This window comes from Ambystoma mexicanum, chromosome 4p (assembly GCF_040938575.1).
Source record: "Ambystoma mexicanum isolate Mex_15411 chromosome 4p, UKY_AmexF1_1, whole genome shotgun sequence".
Lineage (NCBI taxonomy): Eukaryota > Metazoa > Chordata > Amphibia > Caudata > Ambystomatidae > Ambystoma > Ambystoma mexicanum.
In genome coordinates, this window is record NC_090927.1 from 93,269,568 (window position 1) to 93,291,224 (window position 21,657).

Below are 21,657 nucleotides of genomic sequence, written 5' to 3' on the forward strand. Positions count from 1 at the left end.
ATCCAATTCGGAGCTCAAGGACACCACTGTGAAACAATCTAGTTCCTGAACGCTTGTCCCCAGCCTCGAAACAGTCGCAGAGCCCTGCTATTAGGAAAGCCTCTGGTGACACAGGCGTACGTACAGACATACACACACACACGCACATACTCCCTAGCCGTCCCTTGATGGGAACGTCGAGGGAAGGCCGCATGCCGTTGGTTGATGCCTACCAACTTAACGCCAACCACACTTGCTGTGGTTCCGCCTACGCGCCGACCACAAGGCATCACCCAGACACTCCGGCGAATGGCATGCACAAACACTGCTCGACGGTTGAGGCGGAAATGCAGAAGCCACAGCTGAAAATGCAAAAAAACACTTGAAAGTTTTTCTTGAAAAACTTTACAGAGAGCATTCTGTTCAGGACAAACTGGCCTTTCCGCCCTCTCGATGCTATGTGGAGGAATCCTCATCTTCCACCCTCCACAAGAATCCCCCTCAGGAGCCTGTGGACACCCATGGAGCGGATTGTCTGGTGCAAGCATCTCCTGTGGCCCCTAAGGTCACCCCAGAGCCACCAAGATCTATACTGTCTTCTTCCCCCTGGACTCCATGACAGTTTGAGGACTCTATGGGCAAAATGTAGTTCTTTGTGGACCTCATGAGTAAGCTGCACGCTTCCCCAAGGCCTGCTGAGCAGCCTCCTATACCTCCCGCAGTGTCCACAATACCTTCTCTCCCGGCCGGGGAGCCTTCACAGGGATCACTCCAAGACGACTTGCGGTCCACGCAACCTGACCAGGATATGTTCTTAGATGCCCACGATGACCCCAGCCAGGTGGATTGGGACAAGTATATTCAAGACCAGGATGACCCAGACATCATCTTTGTGGACCCTGTCGACCCCTCCCCTATTGCAACACAACCTCTTTACAATCAGCTGCTCACCATTTTGGCATCGACAATGAGGAATCCAGTCCCGCTTGGACCGACTTCGTTGAAAACATTCTCATCTAAAAAAGCCTGTTAGCCAGGCTATTCCTCTTCTAGATATCATCAAACAGAAGGTTGCTCCATCCCTCTCTTACCAGGGCAGTTAATCCACAGGTGGAGAAATCTTTTAAACCCTCTCCGTCAGATCCCCTTTACACTAAGGACCACATTAAGCCTGATTCTCTGGTGGTGACCACTACCAGGAAGAGAGCTGGTGTTCCACTCTCAATCTCTGAAGCACCCCCCAACTAGTAGTGCAAGAGGCTTTATATGCTGGGAAAGCATATTACAGCCTGTTCTGCATACCACACCCGGATAGCAAACAACACAACCTTGCTTGCCAGCTACAGTAGCACCCAGTGGAATGAGGTCTTGCAGCCTCTAAACTCCGTACCAGAGCCAGCTCGCACCCACCTTCTCAAGATCACCACTGAAGGCAAACAGGTTTCCAAGAGCATCCTCAAAAATGTCTTGGACTCGGCAGACTCCTCCGGAAGGGTCCTTGCAGAGGGTACTCTCTTAAAAAGACATTCCTGGCTCAGAGACTTGGGATTAAAGCCAGAAACACAAGCGGCCTTAATCAACATGCCCATCAAGGAGGGTCTCCTCTTTGGCATAACAATTACAGGAAAGAAGCACATTACCGAAGATAGACAAAAAAGAATACCCTTCACATCCAACAAAGTATGTCCATTAAAGTACCATGTACATGTATGTAATTACAGCAGCACAGTTCGACTATATATTACCCCGGACTACTCTTTTCAAACCAACATTTCTTTCACTCTAGCCCATTATATTCCAACATTCACACTCTTACTATTCCCATCTACACACCACCATTGCAACACGTATTCTATTGCTCAAAACAGCACAACAACCCTACATATTCCATCACACCACCACTCCCATGCTCACTAACCAACAACATCACACCTCTGAAGACTTTTACTCTCATAGCCTTCCCAACAACATCTAATATAACACCTCACAACCAAACAGCACTCTGCTAATCTCTCCAGTCAAACACACAAACCCATGCACCATACATGCATATACATTGCACAACTTTCCAATGCAAACTTTCTATTTTCCCAACAGACACAACAAAAATATAGCAGATAAGAATAAAACTACACCATTTAGTTATCCACCTCTAAAACAATGTTTAGAAAACATTAAAACAAAAGAGCTACTAACCTCACTCAACAAAACGAAACCAGCCACGACTAGAAAGATAAGGCCCATCTTGCAAAAAGTAAAAGTAAATAATTATGTACAAAGAAAAGCAGACCTAGTAATGAACCTAACCCTCCATCTACCAGTGTTAACATAGTCATGGTAAAGCAAGCCAAAAAAAAGTATGATATAGAAAATGTTTCACCATGGAGATCTTCACAATCTTATAAAAACAGCTGAAAAGTCACAATCTACACTTGAAATCTACCACACAAACTAATCCTGCAATCCTCTAATTGAAAGTGCTTTTCTACTAAAGAGAACATTGTTTGCATTGATTTTAAACAGAATTAAACCATGAACTGATTTAATCAATAAATTGCAAAAAACACTTCTGAACATGTGCAGTGTCAATATACAAACGTTTCAAACTTCTGTGATGGTGAATGGATTCACACAAGCAGCATAGAGCCATATTTCAATGAAGAAGCTTAGAAACAAGAACAACAAAAAAACAATTGCCATAGCCAATAATGGGGCAAGGGTATGACATGGTGGAACACACCATTATGGCAAAAGAAACCCTATATAAAAAAGTCCACAACAAACGTTGAACCAAATGATCCTTTCACCCAAACAAACCGTCCACTGTACAATTGGACATGCAGCTCAATGTGTAATGTATGCCAACAATCCTTTAAATCCTCAATAACTATGTGAAACTAAAAGACAAAAGTAGAATGAAACTTTACAAACCTTAGTCATGTCCAGTGCGCAGCCACACTGGTCTGCGAGGACATTCATTAGCCTGCATTTAAGGAACTGCTTGCAAAAGCACTTTCCACCACATCAAAATGTTAGCAACACACCATTCTACTATACACAATCTATACAGAATGTTGTGCTTCGACTATACTATGCATATACTATAATCCTGCTCTAGAACTGCAAAATTTAAATAACATTCTCCTACATGGAACAGCCAAAGAACTGCCTCAGGATATAGAGCTCATCGAACGTAAATACTTTGGAGCTGAAGTTGACTTAGAAAATTCTGTACCTTCAGAAAGCATTACCGAAATCCTCATAAACACCAACGTCCTAATAAAGACATGCAAAAAAGAAAGAGCTGAGCTTCAAAACACATCTGCTGAAATACCTGACCAAATATGTGTCTGTCGCAGAACGTTTTATAAAATGAGCACAAAAATAGTAGATATAGCCTGCAAAATAGAAGACAATGAAGAATCGCAATGGTTCCAATAAGCTTTATATCTAACAACATAAACTAAATACAAAATAACTTACCCCTCAACATTTTTCCCGTAGTGCAACACAAAGCTTGGCAATAACCAAATGCCATCACATGTTATAACTAATACCTTAGAAATGTCCCCACTTCCAAAAGCTGTACAACAATTTAACTTCTACAAGAGCATTATAATCCAAACAGCTCACCCGTTTACAGCTATAATACACCTTCAACCGAAATCAGCCAAATTACCTCCATCCGAGTTACTAAAGGGCATCCATGGCAAAGTAGTATATTTGCCATTCGATCTGAAAGAAAATGTGCAAACTCTAGGAGTACAACTACCAATAGATCAATCTTTCATTTGTGTCTGTTAATGGTGTGCCAACAAAAGACACGTACATTTGGCAACATCTAGTTGACTTAGAAAGAGTAAAATAAGCTCTACAATATCTAAAAGAAAACAATGACTACAAATGTATAAACCTAGAGGAAAACTTGAGAGAAACCACCCAAATTATTCAAGACTCACCAGCAACTGGCCAATTCGAACGTGTAGATCCTGTTACTGGAGCCAACATTTTAGACCAGTATACAATTCACCCACTACACTCCAAAGACACCATTGACAATGCATTAGTTACATATCAAATGCATCAAGCCAAAGGATCCCCAATGAGCATATGGGAAAAAAGCAGAGAAGCACGTTGTTTTCCTCTACTCTTTCCTATAGGAGAATATTGCTCTTTAAGAATGTATTCTGAAGACCCCAGATTCAGACAAAATGTTGAATACATTTTCCACATCCTCTTCGAAAGTGAACTATCTGCTACCCAACTGCTTCAGAAGATAAAAGACAAAGATTAAGTTTTGCAGTCATATCACAAATCTCTTGGCAAACATGCGTGCTACAAAAGAATACTGGTTCTGGCATCACGCTAATGTACCTTGTATGCTAAGGAACCTAGGTTCACCCCATGGTTTGTTACTTTAAGTTATCCAGAATACGCATGGAATGACTTGCACTACTTCTTACGTACTGCAAACCAAAATAAAGACGGAATCGATATAAAAACACCAGAAGAACTCTGTTCTCTTGACCCTGTCAATGTATCAAGCAACTTTTACCATTGCTTCATTGCCATGCTGCACCTTATCTACAGTAAAACTACCCCTCCGCTCAGAGAAGTCCAACACCTTTGGAGAAAAGAATATCAATCCAGAGGAGCACCACATGCTTTTGTGCATAACTTATGCTCCTAAATTTGGCCACGATAGTGATGCCACTGTTTTAGAGTTAATTGAAAAATACATTACTTGTGACATCCCTAGAAATCACAGATAGTGGCCTGCATAGACATGTCTTACGCTTCCAAAAACATAAGTGTGGCAAATACTGCTGACGTAGATATAAAAACAAAGACAAATACTATACGAAATGTCACTTTGGCTTCCCTAAACCATTTTGCAAAAAGGATAAGTAAATAGCTTGATGTCTTCTGTTAGACACAACGTGAAAGGCAAATCCCCTAAAAATACATACAACATTAAAAGGGACGAAGCATCCAAGTACATCAATGATTACAATGCATTGCAAACATAGATATACAATACATTGCAGACAATTCCACTGCAGTTCAAGATATGGCACAACCTATCCCACCAAAGCTGAGAAAACCGAGCTTAAACACCTCTAGGATGACATATCATCTGATAAAACATGTGGGAGCTACAAAGCTGCAGACTGTTTAACAGGTACAGCCTTCTATGGCAAATCTGTACACATTGTCTGGTTGAACCTTGGACCACCTTCATCCTGAACAAAGACTACTAAAATCCAACCAAGGGATAGAAAACATAGCCACAAATGATGCCTACAGCTAGGACATTTTAAAAAACAATTTAATTAGAAAATAATCTAATGATTAACATACAGAAATCCAATATTCTAGTAATGTCGAAAAACAAGATTCCACTATTTAAGTGGACCATGGGCAATAATCAGCGGATTGTTGCCGATGGTCAGATTCCATGAGTACACATTCCTTGGCCAAAATATTAACAACAATCTGGCATATAACAATGAAATGTGTGTGAGTGTTCAGTGTGTTCACTAGAACTGCTGTTCTTGCTGCACTACGAGAGTCAGTTCTGAGGAGAGTCTGTTTCCTATCTTCATTCGGAGGAGGCGGCCCCAATACGCTCAAACGCTCTGGCTACAGCTGAGGGTGGTGGAGTGTGTATGAGTGTTCAGTGTTCCGTGGCTCTGGAGCCGCCACTTGATGACACGACATTGATATTATTTGTCCTGCTTAACATAATCATCTACTCATACAAGTAAGTAATCGTAAAGACTACTCGCCATTTCTGAGAAAACTGTGGAAGGAGATACCATACTTCTAATCTTATTCCTGCTCTGCTCTTTTCTGAATCTTTGCGTGGTGACTGTTGGGCTCCTCCCTTTGTGCCACACGATGTATCCCTTTGGATGCAAGTGTTAAAGGACACCATGTTTTGCGAAGTGGCTCGCTTGCTGTGGGGAGTAATACACTATGACGCACCAAGCTACGCTCCGAAGTGCCGCCTCCAAAGGTTTGCAATCCACAAAGGTAAAAAATCCTAAGCTCCCTGTTGGGGAAAAAGCTTAACAGGATTCGTGAGCCCACACATATGCCTTTTGCACAGCCAGAGATCAGTGTCATTTGTTCTACAAAATCCACTTCAAAAACACACCATTCATTTGCTCTGACAGGCGACTCTGTTGCTTTCTAATGCAACTGCCAATAACAACTTTTTGCTCAAATGGGTTGTTAACTTAAAACATGCTTCATTGGATGGCGAACAAAATCTAGATGTGCAAAACTACAAGGACGATGCTATAGACATTCACCTGTCTAATTCCCCGGACCTGGTGGCACTTGTCTCCTCCTCAGGGTCTTCGGACAGCCATGAATCGAGCTGCGAAGGTGATGCCTTTGTTTCTAACAAAGTCCACTTGCCGAGTCACAATGAATATAAGAACCGCTTCAATTAAATTGTTGCTAAGATAGTAGCACAGTCTATTTTCCTAACTTCTGTGGCAAAAGATCAATCTGGAAATGGTCTCTGCATTTTCTACAAAATGTCCAGTACCTTCAGAAGAATGTAAATCAATACAAATGTTCCTAAAATACACAGGAACAGTGAACCCATACATGGAAACGGAGCAACTTCCCATTTTGGTAATGTTACCTCGCAAACACTTGTAAAATCTGCTAAAACCACATCTGACACGTGGATTATGAGGACTTTTATATTCCCCCTCTGATAAAAAGAAAAAGATACCCGACAACTAAAAGCAAAGATCTTTTTTGGAGTACGCAATCACACTTTTCGGACAAAACAGATTTTTACAGGGTTGTGAGACCCAAGCTAAAATGTCTTCATCCACCTAAAACAGAGTGTTCTTTTAAATACATCCTATTGGAACACACCATGCCAGATGTCTCAACTCGGCAGACTCTTCTACATGGTCCTATTAAGAAAGATGGTATACGGCTGTTTGAGGATCAAGTATGCTCTCCCGGGCCCTTAGTAAAGAAACTCTGGGAAATACAGTCAACTCCACTTCAACGCTGCCCCAATTTCTGCTGAACTTGATACAAAAAAGCAGCAGGGCAATGAAAGACCACAATCTGACAAAATAAGGCTACCCGTGCACAAGGATATGCTGATCATTGCCCCTAACGCCCTTAAAGACCTGGGAACATGGGACATTTGTGAGGAGATGGATCCTACTGCAACTAGTGTGTTCTTGAACAGAACTGCTTAATTGCTTACTTGCTATTTTTCAACAACTTCCGTACTTCGATTTAATTCAACCATCTGATATTTCTAAAATAGAATTGCTGAAGTAGGGCACCTAACAAACTGGGCATTTGTCGAATTTACTTCTCCCCTGACGGTTGGCCTATTGAAAACTCATGCAGATTTATTTTCTTCTTTGGGTCTTCTTTAATAGCGTGTGGAAAAGTCAAGAAATTAATTTCTAAAGTAAACTGAGAAGATGATATTCTTAGTGCTCACCGTGACTCACAATATACCTAGAGAGACACGCTTAAAACTCTTCAAGCCCAATGTGTTAAAGCCATTGAACATGTACCAACAGTAGAATACTGGCTGCTGCAACGCTCTTCCAATGGGGCAAACTGACCTATTGTCTTGTCTAAACGACACCTTTGGATATCATGGAATACTCAGGGTTTTAACTCCTTAACACATCCAGATGGCAAGAACTTGTTAGAAACTGCTCAGGTCTTCATTTTGCAAGAAACCTGGTATACCAAACCATTTTTTATTGATGGGTATTAGATTCAAGAGTCACTGTGTTAGAGCTGAACTTAAAAAGCTGCCTAATAGCATCACTGTGCTAATGCTCAATTCAGAAAGTGTGCCTAACAGCATCACTGTGCTAGTGTTGAATTCATAAAATGTGTCTAATAGCATCACCGTGCTAGTGTTGAATTCAGAAAGTGTGCCTAATAGCGTCACCGTGCTAGTGTTGAATTCAGAAAGTGTGCCTAATATCGTAACTATGTTAGAGTTGAACTTAGAAAGTGTGCCTAATAGCGTCACTGTGTTAAAGTTGAGCTTAGAAAGTATGCTTAATAACGTCACTGTGTTAGTCTTGAAATTAGAAAGTTGCCTAATAGCATCACTGTGCTAGTGCTCAATTCAGAAAGTGTGCCTAACAGCATCACTGTGCTAGTGTTGAATTCAGAAAATGTGCCTAATAGCATCACTGTGCTAGTGTTGAATTCAGAAAGTGTGCCTAATAGCGTCACCGTGCTAGTGTTGAATTCAGAAAGTGTGTCTAATATCGTAACTATCTTAGAGTTGAACTTAGAAAGTGTGCCTAATAGCGTCACTGTGTTAAAGTTGAGCTTAGAAAGTATGCTTAATAACATCACTGTGTTAGTCTTGAAATTAGAAAGTTGCCTAATAGCATCACTGTGCTAGTGTTCAATTCAGAAAGTGTTTCTAATAGTGTTACTGTGTTAAGGTTGAATCAAGAAGGTACTCCCAACATCATTGAGTGTGCCCTAACAGCGCCACTGTATTAAAGTTGAACTTAGAAAGTATGTCTATTAGCGTCACTGTGTTAGAATTGAATTTAGAAAGTATGCCTAACAGCGTTACTGTGTTAGAATCGAACTTAGAAAGTATGCCTAATGGCGTTACTGTTAAAGTTGAATCTACATGACATCCCCAACATCATTGAGCATGCCATAATAGCGTCATTGTGCTAGTGTTGAATTCAGAAAGTATACCTAGTAGCGTTACTGTGTTAAAATTGAATCGAGACGGTAATCCCAGCATCATTGTGTGTGCCCTAATCAGCCTCACTGTGTTAAAATTAAACTTAAAAGTATGCCTAAAAGCGTTACTGTGTTAAAGTAGAATCTAGAACGCATACCCAATATCTTTGGGTATGCCTGGTCGTATGCACTCTACTGATTTCCACCATATCACACTACTACGCTTACTCCATCAGTCACATAGAACACAGCGATACTATGACACATTCGGTATAGCTGTTCTCATAGTACTATGACCCCTCAAAGTATCCATCATTCTAATAAAACACAGCTAGCTGAGCACACTCCAACTAGGTTAGGCGTCTCCTCAGACCTAACGCAGCCAGAACTCAGTCTGAGTGTCCACCCTCCAGACTGAACACATCCAACTGATTTCCTCAGCACCACACTTACCGCTAAGAAGCAGCTATCATGCAACAAGCACACCAGCTGCACACATATCCGGTGCACCCATGCACTTTAGGACACTCTGGGCCTCATTACATGGAAGACGGTAAGGGTTAACGGTCACCAGTAAGGGTCCCAGTGACCATTAACCCTTACCGCCTTACTACGAGGTCCCTTTGCGGGACCCGACCTTAACAGCTAATTACGGTACCGCCTACTGTGTAATGAGGCCCTCTCTCTCTACTGATTTGAACTACGGGTTCCGAGGGCGTTCAACCTACCAGCACTTTGAGATCATACCAATGATACATAAGGTGCTATAACAAGGCTAATATTCAAACAACAAATCAGGTGAACAATTGTGAACACAACTTGTGATTTCCTTTCATTGTATATTGGTTCTCTGACATTCTGTTATTGGAATTTGTTATTTTACCATATTTGTGTATCATTTTTTAGCTATATGTGATGTGATTTAATTCATGTTTTTTCAATAAATGAATGATTGTATCTGTGGGGTACAGTGACCAGCCCAGCATAACTCCCCTACCTAACCAAACTACATCTCAGCAGTCACCAGCAGATTGGCTGTGCTGGCTCTGTTGAGCACTATCGCCTGGCATTAAAATTGCACTTTGCAGTCTCCAAAATGATGGCTGCGCCGTCTTACCACCCACACATGGGACAATATGAAACACAGAACAGCCAGAGAATTACTGCCAGTATTTTCTTCAGTTGCACCAAAGAAAAGAATTCAAAAGGAAGAACTGCTATGCTGCCTGCTCAAAACGTTTTCACTGAGAAAGAAAATATTCTGCCTTTTAAAATAACTGTGCCCTGATGCTCTTTTTCATCTGTTCAACAGTACACAGTTCTGATCCTGTGAGACCCAGCTAGGTCGCTCCATATTCCAGCAAAAAGGGGGCATTTCTCTTTGAATGACAGGCTGTGTCAGGCAAGATCTGTGAAATAACTAAGAACGTCACTTCAAGCCGTACGCAAAACGCTTTCCTTTTTGCAACACAATGACACAGATAAACCCTTCATAAGAAGCTCTCTCTTCCTCTTTGCTCATGTCAGTCTCATTGGGCCCTTGCTTTGAACAGATTCCTGTGTTGTAAAAATTGACCATGGCCATGGAAATGCTCAGAATAAAGATACCAGGAAAAGCTGCATTGTAAAGGGACAGCCAAGGAAAATGAACCAGGTGTAAAATGGTGTTTTTTACAAACAAGAAAATCTGTTTAAAAGTGAAATGTTGAATTAAGGCATATAAATGTGATGGGGGTTTGTTTTAAAACATTTGTAGGATACAGTTTTGCTTTCTGGTTCAGGAAATAAATAAATAAATACATTTTGCTGAAGCTGCTTTTTCCTGGCCTGGCTTCAAAGGACTTTGCTTCCTGGGAACAGTATTTGCCTCCCATTTTGTGGGGTAAGGTCGGATTTTAATTCTGTTTGCTGCCCAATATTAATCTATCCACCGAAAATACAGTTCATCGTGGTTTGAAGGAGCGTTGCAGGGGGAAATCCTAACTGGAGTGCTATCTACCCAAAAAGTAATATGGCTGTCATTCATTTGTGCTTTGTGTATGTTATATTAGAAGTTCAAACTAAGTGTATTCTATCATTTTACAGTATAATTATCACCCCACTGGTGATTGCTGCCCAATATTAAATTTGTGTGATTTTTATGAAAATTTTAAAATAAATATTGTATTGCCGCCCACCAGCCTGGTTCATGGTCCATTGTGGCCTGCGGTATTTGTAAAAGGGGGTGGGAGACGGGTTGGGTGCCATCTCAATCGGAATTCTTAGAAAATAAAGTAAAAGTGTTTTAATTGTGCTCTGCAGCCTAGGCCAGTATCAAGAGTTCTGGTCTCATGTGTGATGCCCCATTAGAATCCTTAACACATTTTAGCTTCTTATTGGTTGATGTGATGCCACTTTTCTCGCCTTTAAATCCCCTTGTTGTTTGTATATCATCAGTTATCATCAAGTCCTTAATGACGACTGCCCTAGCTCAAACTTCACCCTTCCAAGTTGGAATTTGTCTTCATCAGTCCCCCTGCTAAACAAGAACCTGTGCAACAATGTTTCAAAGATATGTCTCGAGAAGGGATTATATCCACACCTCGTGGATTCAGCAAAATACGTAGGCTTCACCATTTACAGAATTCTGTCCTTCAGTAACACATAGACAAGAATGCCAAAATGGCTCGAAATCGGCACCGTTTGCAAAATCAAACCCATCTTCCCGCCGCAGCACTTCTGGGACAAAGAGCAGGCCCTTGTGGTCTTGTAAATCGATGGTGGAAATTCCTTCCTGACGGGGCCCCAGCTAACTTCTTGGCTCCCCTAAAAGACATCCACCACGCTGCAGAACGTCCTATTACTGGTGCACAGACAATTGACTGACTCACCCCCATTTTATGAGAACTACAGTGGCTTCCTCTCCAGGCCAGGATAATGCTCAACACTGTAGCAACCATCTTCAAAGCAGTCCTGAGTAGCACACCAGCATACCTTGCGGCTAAGCCCCACATATCTGAAAGCACACGCTCTTCATGCAGTAAATCGACCAACCGGCTTGAATCACAACTCATACGGAAAGAGGGGACCCACAAACAATCCCCTTTTCACCCACCCATCCTCTGGAAAGCATAGCTTTTTTAACAACACCTGATCAAGGACTAATCCCAATGGCGCACAGACTGACACACCGAACTCTAATCACAATAGTGCACTACTGTTGATGCCAGCCAAACGCTAATAACCACACTTTGTACAGCGCGTCGCTGCTCTTGGGTTAGGTCTGTGCTTCAAACAATAAAATGCTTAAATAAAATTGGGCTCTAACAGTTGCATTGCTTCTAAAGTGCCTGAATAGAGGCAAAAAGCTGTGGTGTTAACAACAGAGACCTGAACTGTGAGCACTTTCCCAGACCAGTGCAGTACATAACGTATAACACAATTCTAATGTTAAGAAGTGTAGCACATGTCTCTTACATTTCTACTGTTTGCAGACTAAGCTTTGACTTTCGAAAACAAATCAAAGAAATACAATAAAATAAAATCACTATTGGAAGTCAACTGGCTTTGGAACATGGTGTATAGCAAAGAGGGGGTGCTGCTATCTCTCACCCAATGTCTTCCCACTGTCATCCAAGCAGAGAGAATGTCTGCACACTGCATGGCCTATGGCCTCAGTCGGCTATTTAAATTCTGTAGATCTGTAAAAGAAATATACAAGTCCAATTCCAAAAAGGCATTTGCGGAGGGTGTATTTGAACTCCACTCTCAACACAGCTCCTGATTTGGAGGGCCATGTGGGGCCAATTGCCAATCCAGCAGCATGGGATTGAAGCCTGCAGAAACGCAGAGGAGTTTTAACACATCCCCATATGATACTGTAAACTTGGCTCAAGCAAACCTTTGCACGTGGCCAGCAGCGTGTCTCTCGCCATACTTTGGACCTTGGAGAGAGGCGAGGCGCATTTACTTTCCCTTTAGGCATAAAGCAGATATCACTGGACTTGCTTCTGACCAGGCGCTGCATCATGTGTCTGCCGATATCTGAGCTTTCGATGACGCCTAGAAACCCAATCCATCGATGAGTAGATACATGCATGCATATATACACACATACATGGAGAGTCCCATATTGACTTTCCTTAACTGTAAAATCACCTTTTTATAAATGACATGGTTGTAGCCTATTCTGCATCTTGTTTATCTTTAAAAAGTATGTAATCTGAATGTAAATACTGCAGTATAATGACGTGGCTCACTTACGTTTAGTCACATTGATCATTATAGTTTAGTTATTGTGAATATTAAACTACAGGGCAAAATACCTAAGATAAAACATCATCGTGTGACTTGAAACCTGACTTCCTTTGTTACATTGTGATGCTGTGTGTAAGGGTACGCTGACACCAGCGCATAGGCAATAAGCAGGAGTGTTGCTGGGTCTGGAAAAGATCCCTGAGCTTCTATCCAGGGCTACAACCAAAAGACCTGGGGCTACAGCCCTCTCAGTCCCCCCCCCCAACCCACCCCCCTAGAAATGGCTCTGGCTACAAATGTGGTATTTGTGGCATTTCCTATGGCTGTGAATAGTGAACATTCAAATAACAGAGTTTTCAGGCCCAGTCAAGTGGCTCTCAACAATCAATAATCAATGATGGAGTCCTCAGAGGCTAAAGCCCAGCTTATATTCACAGCATAGCACTTAACTGTGACAGCACGCAATGCTTCAACACCTGAACTTACAATAGGAGCCGGCAGGACGGTCATTACAAAAACACCTACTTAACAATATGATTGGCTAGTCTACTTTAACCATGTACACATTGTATAAGGGTCAACAATCTCATTGGGTCACCCCTATCGGGTATCCCCTCCTACTAAAATAACAGAGTTACTACATCATTGCCCCCTTTTACTGTTGGGCAAAGATATCTACGATGGGAGGCATGGCATAAGGAACTCTGATTGGTTAGTACTAGCTCACCAGCCTTGGACATCTTTTGACAAGCTGTCAAACAAGATGTGACAATTTGTAAGGAGGGTGCCTCCCTAATTAATGAATATCCTCTCCTCATTCCCAAGCCATGAATCTATTTCCTTCCTTTGAACCTTGTATCTTCCTTCTCGTCTCAGTGTGTTCCAAGGGAGTTTAGCAGGTGCCCTATCTATCCCTGGCCTAATGAATGGACAGTGTTCTCTAGCCTGGATCACACGTGAGAGGTCCGTGGCTGAAAATCTGATTCTGCTATTTATTGGGTTTTTACCTTGGTTTCATCATGAGCGTTATATTTCTGGCGGCCACTCGTGCCACCGATCATTTGCCCCTTATGGATTCTTTAGCTCATTATCCTTGTTCACTGGCTGGACTTCAAGGTCTGAAGGTCTCGTCAATTACAACTTTAGCTTGGGTGTAACCATCATGCTTCCTGGGAAATGTTAGCTTGTCTTGGATTGGCTTGCTCCATCCTCCCTACGCAACATTCTAACTTTGTGTGTCTTAACTGCAAGCTACCGTCCGGCGCCTTAGAACTCAAAGTAATATTGTCTTTGTCAATTCAGCATCTTTGGTGGGCTTCAGAGTTTCACTGAATGTCTGTCCTGCTGCGGCCTTGTCTTAGGAAGATGGACTCGCCATGATTCGAGTCGTATTAACATTGATTGTTGAGCTCTCTGTGCATCTGCCATACGTTGATCTTCCTGCCCATGTGTGCAGCATCGCCCTATAGCATAACTATCCTAAACCATGCAGTGATTCCCTTTCTTGGTATGCAGGAAACCAAACTATATAGCTATTCTTTCTGTAATGCATTACTTGTATATCTAATGACCTGTTTGCATCCCTACACTAATGTTGGTCAATTGCCTATCAGGCTGGCTTCTTCTTTCAGAACGTTATAAAGGCGAAATGGCTGTCTCAGATTATACCGCTTTTCACCTGTGTATTATTGACATGGGTGGAGCACATAGCACCTCTGCAGGCAATCACATAATGTTGTGGCATGGGCAGAGGTGTTGGTAGGTTTGTAAAAGATCTGGGGCTAAGCCAAAGTGGGGACTTCTATCCAGGACTACAACCAAAAGACCCAGGGCTACAGTCGCCCTAGTCCCCCTCCCTCCAGCAACGCCATTTTTATCATAACAACCTGTTGAGGCGTCTATACGCGAGATGTTAAAGTCTTCCGGGCTGAGTCTTTGCTGCATGCTGCTGAATTTCCCAGAAGGAAAGGTGTTCAGCAGTATAAAACCTTGAGATTATTTCATGGAAGATTAAGGACGAGTGTTGTGCTTGCTGTCCATGGGTGTGGGTTATACTTACCCCCCATCCAAATTCATGTGTGCTAGCTCCTTGAATACACTGGCAGGGTAATTCATAGAATTTCGCACAAAAGTGGCGCACGCGGCTAGCGCACAGTGTGCGTGTGCGAATGTCTGCGCCAGCCGCATGCGCTAAAATCGATTTCCGCGCACAGCGTATTCATGGCAAAACCAGCCGTGGCGCAGCGTGGCGCAGCGAACCTGCAGCAGCACCAGTTACGCCCCCAAGAACGCCCTTGCGCAAGGAAAAGCCTTCAAAATCCCCAAATAATCGCAAAGGGCTGCGCTAACCCTGGGCCAGTTCACAGGGCTGGCAAACAGCAAATCCCAAGCGGGGAACGTGTATTTCAGTGGTTCGCGGGAAGTTCCACACGTGATTGTCCTGTGTACGTGTGCATCAGGGGTGCGCGGGAAGTATCACACGCAAAATCAGCAGGGTACGTGTATTTCAGGGGTGCGTGGGAAGTATCACACGCGATTCCGGCAGGGTACGTGTATTTCAGGGGTGCGCGGGAAGTATCACACGCGATTCCAGCAGGGTACGTGTATTACAGGGGTGCGCGTGAAGTTCCACATGCGATTTCAGCAGGGTATGTGTATTTCAGGGGTGCGCGGGAAGTATCACACGCAATTCCAGCAGGGTACGTGTATTACAGGGGTGCGCGGGAAGTTCCACACGTGATTTCAGCAGGGTACGTGTATTTCAGGGGTGCGTGGGAATTTCCACACACGATTGGCCCCGTGCGAGCAGGGTACGTGTATTTCAGGGGTGCGCGGGAAGTTCCACACGCGATTGGCCCCGTGCGAGCAGGGTACGTGTATTCCAGGGGTGCGCGGGAAGTTCCACACGCGATTTCAGCAGGGTACGTGTATTTCAGGGGTGCGTGTGAAGTTCCACACGCGATTGGCCCCGTGCGAGCAGGGTACGTGTATTTCAGGGGTGCGCGGGAAGTTTCACACGCGATTGGCCCCGTGCGAGCAGGGTACGTGTATTTCAGGGGTGCGCGGGAAGTTCCACATGCGATTTCAGCAGGGTACGTGTATTTCAGGGGTGCGCGGGAAGTTCCACACGCGATTGGCCCCGTGCGAGCAGGGTACGTGTATTTCAGGGGTGCGCGGGAAGGTGCACATGCGATTTCAGCAGGGTACGTGTATTTTAGGGGTGCGCGGGAAGTTCCACACGCGATTCCATCAGGGTACATGTATTTCAGGGGTGCGCGGGAAGTTCCACACGTGATTGGCCCCATGCGAGCAGGGTACGTGTATTCCAGGGGTGCGCGGGAAGTTCCACATGCGATTTCAGCAGGGTACGTGTATTGCAGGGGTGCGCGGGAAGTTCCACACGCGATTGGCCCTGTGCGAGCAGGGTACGTGCATTTCAGGGGTGCGCGGGAAGTTCCACACGCGATTGGCCCCGTGCACGCAGGGTACGTGTATTCCAGGGGTGCGCGGGAAGTTCCACACGCGATTTCAGCAGGGTACGTGAATTTCAGGGGTGCGCGGGAAGTTCCACGCGCGATTGGCCCCGTGCGAGCAGGGTACGTGTATTTCAGGGGTGCACGGGAAGTTCCACACGCGAATGGCCCCGTGCGAGCAGGGTACTTGTATTTCAGGGGTGCGCGGGAAGTTCCACACGCGATTTCAGCAGGGTACGTGTATTTCAGGGATGCGCGGGAAGTTCCACACGCGATTGCCCCGTGCGAGCAGGGCACGTGTATTTCAGGGGTGCGCGGGAAGTTGCACACGCGATTTCAGCAGGGTACGTGTATTTCAGGGGTGCGCGGGAAGTTCCACACGCGATTCCATCAGGGTACGTGTATTTCAGGGGTGCGCGGGAAGTTCCACACGCGATTGGCCCCGTGCGAGCAGGGTACGTGTATTCCAGGGGTGCGCGGGAAGTTCCACACGCGATTTCAGCAGGGTACGTGTATTGCAGGGGTGCGCGGGAAGTTCCACACACGATTTCAGCAGGGTATGTGTATTTCAGGGGTGCGCTGGAAGTTCCACATGCGATTTCAGCAGGGTACGTGTATTTCAGGGGTGCGCGGGAAGTTCCACACGCGATTTCAGCAGGGTACGTGTATTTCAGGGGTTCTGGGGAGTACTACACGTGAATTGGCTGTGTGGGTCCTCCCAGGTGTTTGCTCTACAACCTCCACGGCCCCTGCAGGCAGCCCACACCACGGGGGACTAACCTGCACCCCTGCTCATGTCCCGCAGGCAGCCCATCCACCATGGGCATGCCCCCCAGCCAACCCACATGTCACCTTGCACTACTGATCAACAATGCATGTCTCCCACCACCCTCAACCCCCAGCAGTGCAGGGGCAGCCTCCACCAGGCCCCCACCCATGTCTATCACCACCCCCAGCCACCAGGGGCAGCCTCCACCAGGCCCCCACTCATGTCTCCCACCACCCGCAGCCCCCAGCAGTGCAGGGGCAGCCTCCACCAGGCCCCCACTCATGTCCCCCTGCAACCCCACCCCCCAGCAGTGCAGCGGCAGCCTCCACCAGGCTCTCACCCATGTCTACCACCACCCCCACCCCTCAGCCACCAGGGGCAGCCTCCACCAGGCCCCCACTCATGCCTCCCACTACCCCCACCCCCCAGCAGTGCAGGGGCAGCCTCCACCAGGCCCCCACCCATGTCTACCACCACCCTCACCCCCCAGCCACCAGGGACAGCCTCCACCAGGCCCCCACTCATGTTCCCCTGCACCCCCACCCCCCAGCACTGTGGGGCACCTGCCAGCAGGCCCCCACTCATGTCCAACTCATGTTCCCCTGCACCCCCACCCCCCAGCACCGTGGGGCACCTGCCAGCAGGCCCCCACTCATGTCCAAATCATGTTCCCCTGCACCCCCACCCCCCAGCACTGTGGGGCACCTGCCAGCAGGCCCCCACTCATGTTCCCCTGCACCCCCACCCCCCAGCACCGTGGGGCACCTGCCAGCAGGCCCCCACTCATGTCCAACTCATGTTCCCCTGCACCCCCACACCCCAGCACCGTGGGGCACCTGCCAGCAGGCCCCCACTCATGTCCAACTCATGTTCCCCTGCACCCCCACCCCCCATCACTGTGGGGCACCTGCCAGCAGGCCCCCACTCATGTCCAACTCATGTTCCCCAGCCAACATGTCATCACAATCTAGATCCCCGGTCCCTATGGTCAGCCTCCAAATACAAAACACCCACCCGAGTATTGCATCCACCCACTCAGAAATGGCAATAACATGATAGAACTGCAATTGCAAGTTTGGAAACGAACACATGTCCCTCACATACACCCAATGGGTGTCAGTGAATCTCAAAACCCATATCATGATATGCATGAAACCAATGAGATGATACTACACATTGAAGTTTGATCAAAAAATATGTATTAAAGAAAACATGAATTGAATCAAAAATAAACTAACAGAAATGGGAATGTAAAAAAAGTAAAAAGAAGCATGTCCATGAAAAAATGCTAAACCAAAAATCAGAATCCAAAGGAATTGTGTCCAAAGTCACAGTCCAGAAAAGAAAATCCAATGTGAAATTATAATTGAAAGCCATTGCTCCATGGGTAAATGGTAAAAAGAAAAGAAAATCCAACAGTGAACTATGGACAGGTGAACAAGCCAGGGTCCATGATCCCAACAAAAGAAATGAAACCTATCTAACAACACTACCTAATAAAAAATAACTATATACAAAAATGTGGCCCATTGTCCAAAAGGTCCAAAAAAAATGCAAAAACAAAGGAAACCTAACACTAACTACATAACTATTTACATGGGCAGCGGGCTAGTCCAACGGCTCACTGGATGTTGTCATGGGCCAGGGCATCATCGAACTCCTGTTCAATGGCTTGGAGGCGGGCATGTTCCCTGGCCCCGAGGTCTCGCAGGGATAAAGCAGTGTCCAGCTCCAACTCCCTGCGAAGACCCTTGAGGCACTCAGCCCGCCTCAGCGCCCATCGCATGGAGTTCTCCGCCCTGACCATTGTGAGCCGTTCCTCCTCTGCCCGCTGCCACTCCGCACCTATCTGCTGGCCCAACCGCTCCCACACGGAAGCCACTCCCATTCCAGGGTTCTCCTGCCCTCCGGCCGATGCCTGCACCCCTGATGTTGATGGCCCCGAGCCATGATGCCTCCCACGTCGAGCCTGCTGCTGCCTCCGACGCAACTGCCTGTGCCAGCACGACGGCATCCAGGCTGATGGTATCCACCGACGCCGTCGTGCACGTGCCCTGCCCGATGATGCCGTCACATCCTCCATCTGCTGGGGTCCAGTTGCTGGGGTGTCCACCCCTGCTGGACCTCCGACTCCCGACTGTGGCAGGGATGGGATCCCCACCGAGCCGGCTGCATTGGTCGGGGCAGGTCCACAGAGGGCCCTGGTGGCATCTGGGCCGGAAGACGGCATGGAGAACGACTGGTGCATAGTCTCCACAGAGGAGGAGAGGGTCGCCAGATTGGCCGACACATGTAGGAAACCCCCGACCATGGCCGTTCCCAACTGGGCCACGTCGGCACGGTGCTCTCCGTGATGACGTGCATGCTCCTCCCATGAAGCACGCACCTCATCACGAATTGCACCTGTGCGCAATGCGACACCAATCAGGACCTTCTCCATACGGCCAGGGGTCCCCTCGTACGCAGGTGGAGGGGAGGCAGATGTCATGGACATCCCCCCTACCTGCGGACGGGCCTGGGATGGGGCATCCCTGCTGGTGCATGGTGGTGCAGTCACAGTGTCAGGGCCAGTGACATGCACAGGTCCCTCCACGGGGACCTGTACTGCCTCCTGCCCCTGGACTGCAACACTTGCACCAGCAGGGATGCCCCCACCAGGCCCCATGTGCGCCTCAGTAGCGGCCTCCTCCTCCTCTGTGGAAACCACCAACCTGGATGGCTCCACCCCGTCTTCCGCCGTTGCAAGCCCCTGTGGGGGCTCACCCAACCCTTCCGCTGCAGCCGTGGGGGCATCCCCGCCGCTTTGCTCCACAGAGCCGTCTCCGCCCTCTTCTTCACGTGGAGCTGTGTAGAGGGAGACATAGAACACAAGCATCAGGGTACTGTACAATGGTCCCCTAGACAGGAAGCAATAGCAGATGAGTGGCACTGTCAAAGATCACTTCCATCATGTCCCTCCACAACACATGGCTCAGTGCAGGTAAAACACATGCGGTAACAGGCATGGCGCATGCTATGGACATTAGCATACATGTCCAAGTGATTCTTGAAACATACACTGTTGTTTTGGAACTCACATGCATCATGTGCCATGCCTATCACATGCACACACTTCACCCTAGTTTCATCCATCTGGCCTCGTACACCACAGACACAGTGGATACAAGGATGACTAGGCTGCATCAGTGAACCTGAACATTGCAACAGACATGTGTCATGCATCCCTGGCATTCACAAGTCACAGACACGCAGGTCAGACACACAGACATGGACAGCATACATGTACATGGCATCAGCACCCATCCCTCACCCATGTCCAGGAACAGAGACTGGCATGCTTTCATGTGGCCATTCTGCATAGGGCAACCCATGTTGCATTTGAACACATGCACCAACCATGTGGTTCACACATTACTGGTCTCACATGCATGATGTCCCTGCACACACACATGCATACATGGCCTATGTCACACATACAGGCAAGTATCAGACAACCAGCACACTGCGACATGCCCTGTCTCACACAGCAATGCTTGGCCACTTACCGCTCAACTCCAGACGGGTCTGCCTTTCAAGGATCTGGGCGTGGAGCGCTGGGCGTACGCGTTCCAGGACCCTCATCTGGATGGTACTCATCCCAGCGCTTCTTGACATGTTGGTAGTCGCGGACTGCCACCCCCTCCGCGTTGATGGCAGTCACGATGTCCGTCCAGATCCGAGTCCGTCCTTCCTTGTTGGCGCGCTTACCTCCGAAGAGGGCATCATACTGCCCCAGGACTTGCTCCACCAGGACACCAACTTCGGTGGCAGTGAAGCTGGTGCCCCTCTGCCTCTCTGGCCAGGGGTTGCCAGTGGTGCCAGATGTTGCAGTGCCCGACATGGCAACCCCAGAGGCAGGAGTGGGTGGGCAACTGGGTCCTGGGGCTGGGCTGTGGAGCGATGGTATCCCAGTCGGGAGTCTTCTGTTCCAGCAGGGGTGGACACAGCAAATGGACCCCTGCAGATGGCTGATGTGCAGGCACCAAATGGCAGGGAACGGTGGCAGCAGGCAGGCAGGCAGGCAGGCAGCAGCAGATGGCTCATGGGAGGCTGCTCGGGGCTCTGGGGGGCAGTAATTCGGCCTTTTGGGCAGGAGCGTGGTCTTCCGTGTGCTTACGCGTGGCCAGCTTGATACGGAGTGATTTGGCACATAAAATCCTGCACGTCTGCGTGTAAATCGAGGAAAGGCCCTTAGCGCGTATGCACGTCAGCACGCATATGTGATTTCATTGGACCAAAGGCCCTTAGCGCGTGAGCGCGTCTGTGACGTGATGCGCGCGGGTGTTTCCCTCATTACACGTGATGACAGAGCACACGTGGATTTCCACCAATCGCGTGTGGAACTTCCTGCGCACCCCAGAAATACACATACCCAGGCAAATCGCGTGTACGCTCACTTCCCTCCGATTACACGCGATGACACTCGGACGTGCAGTT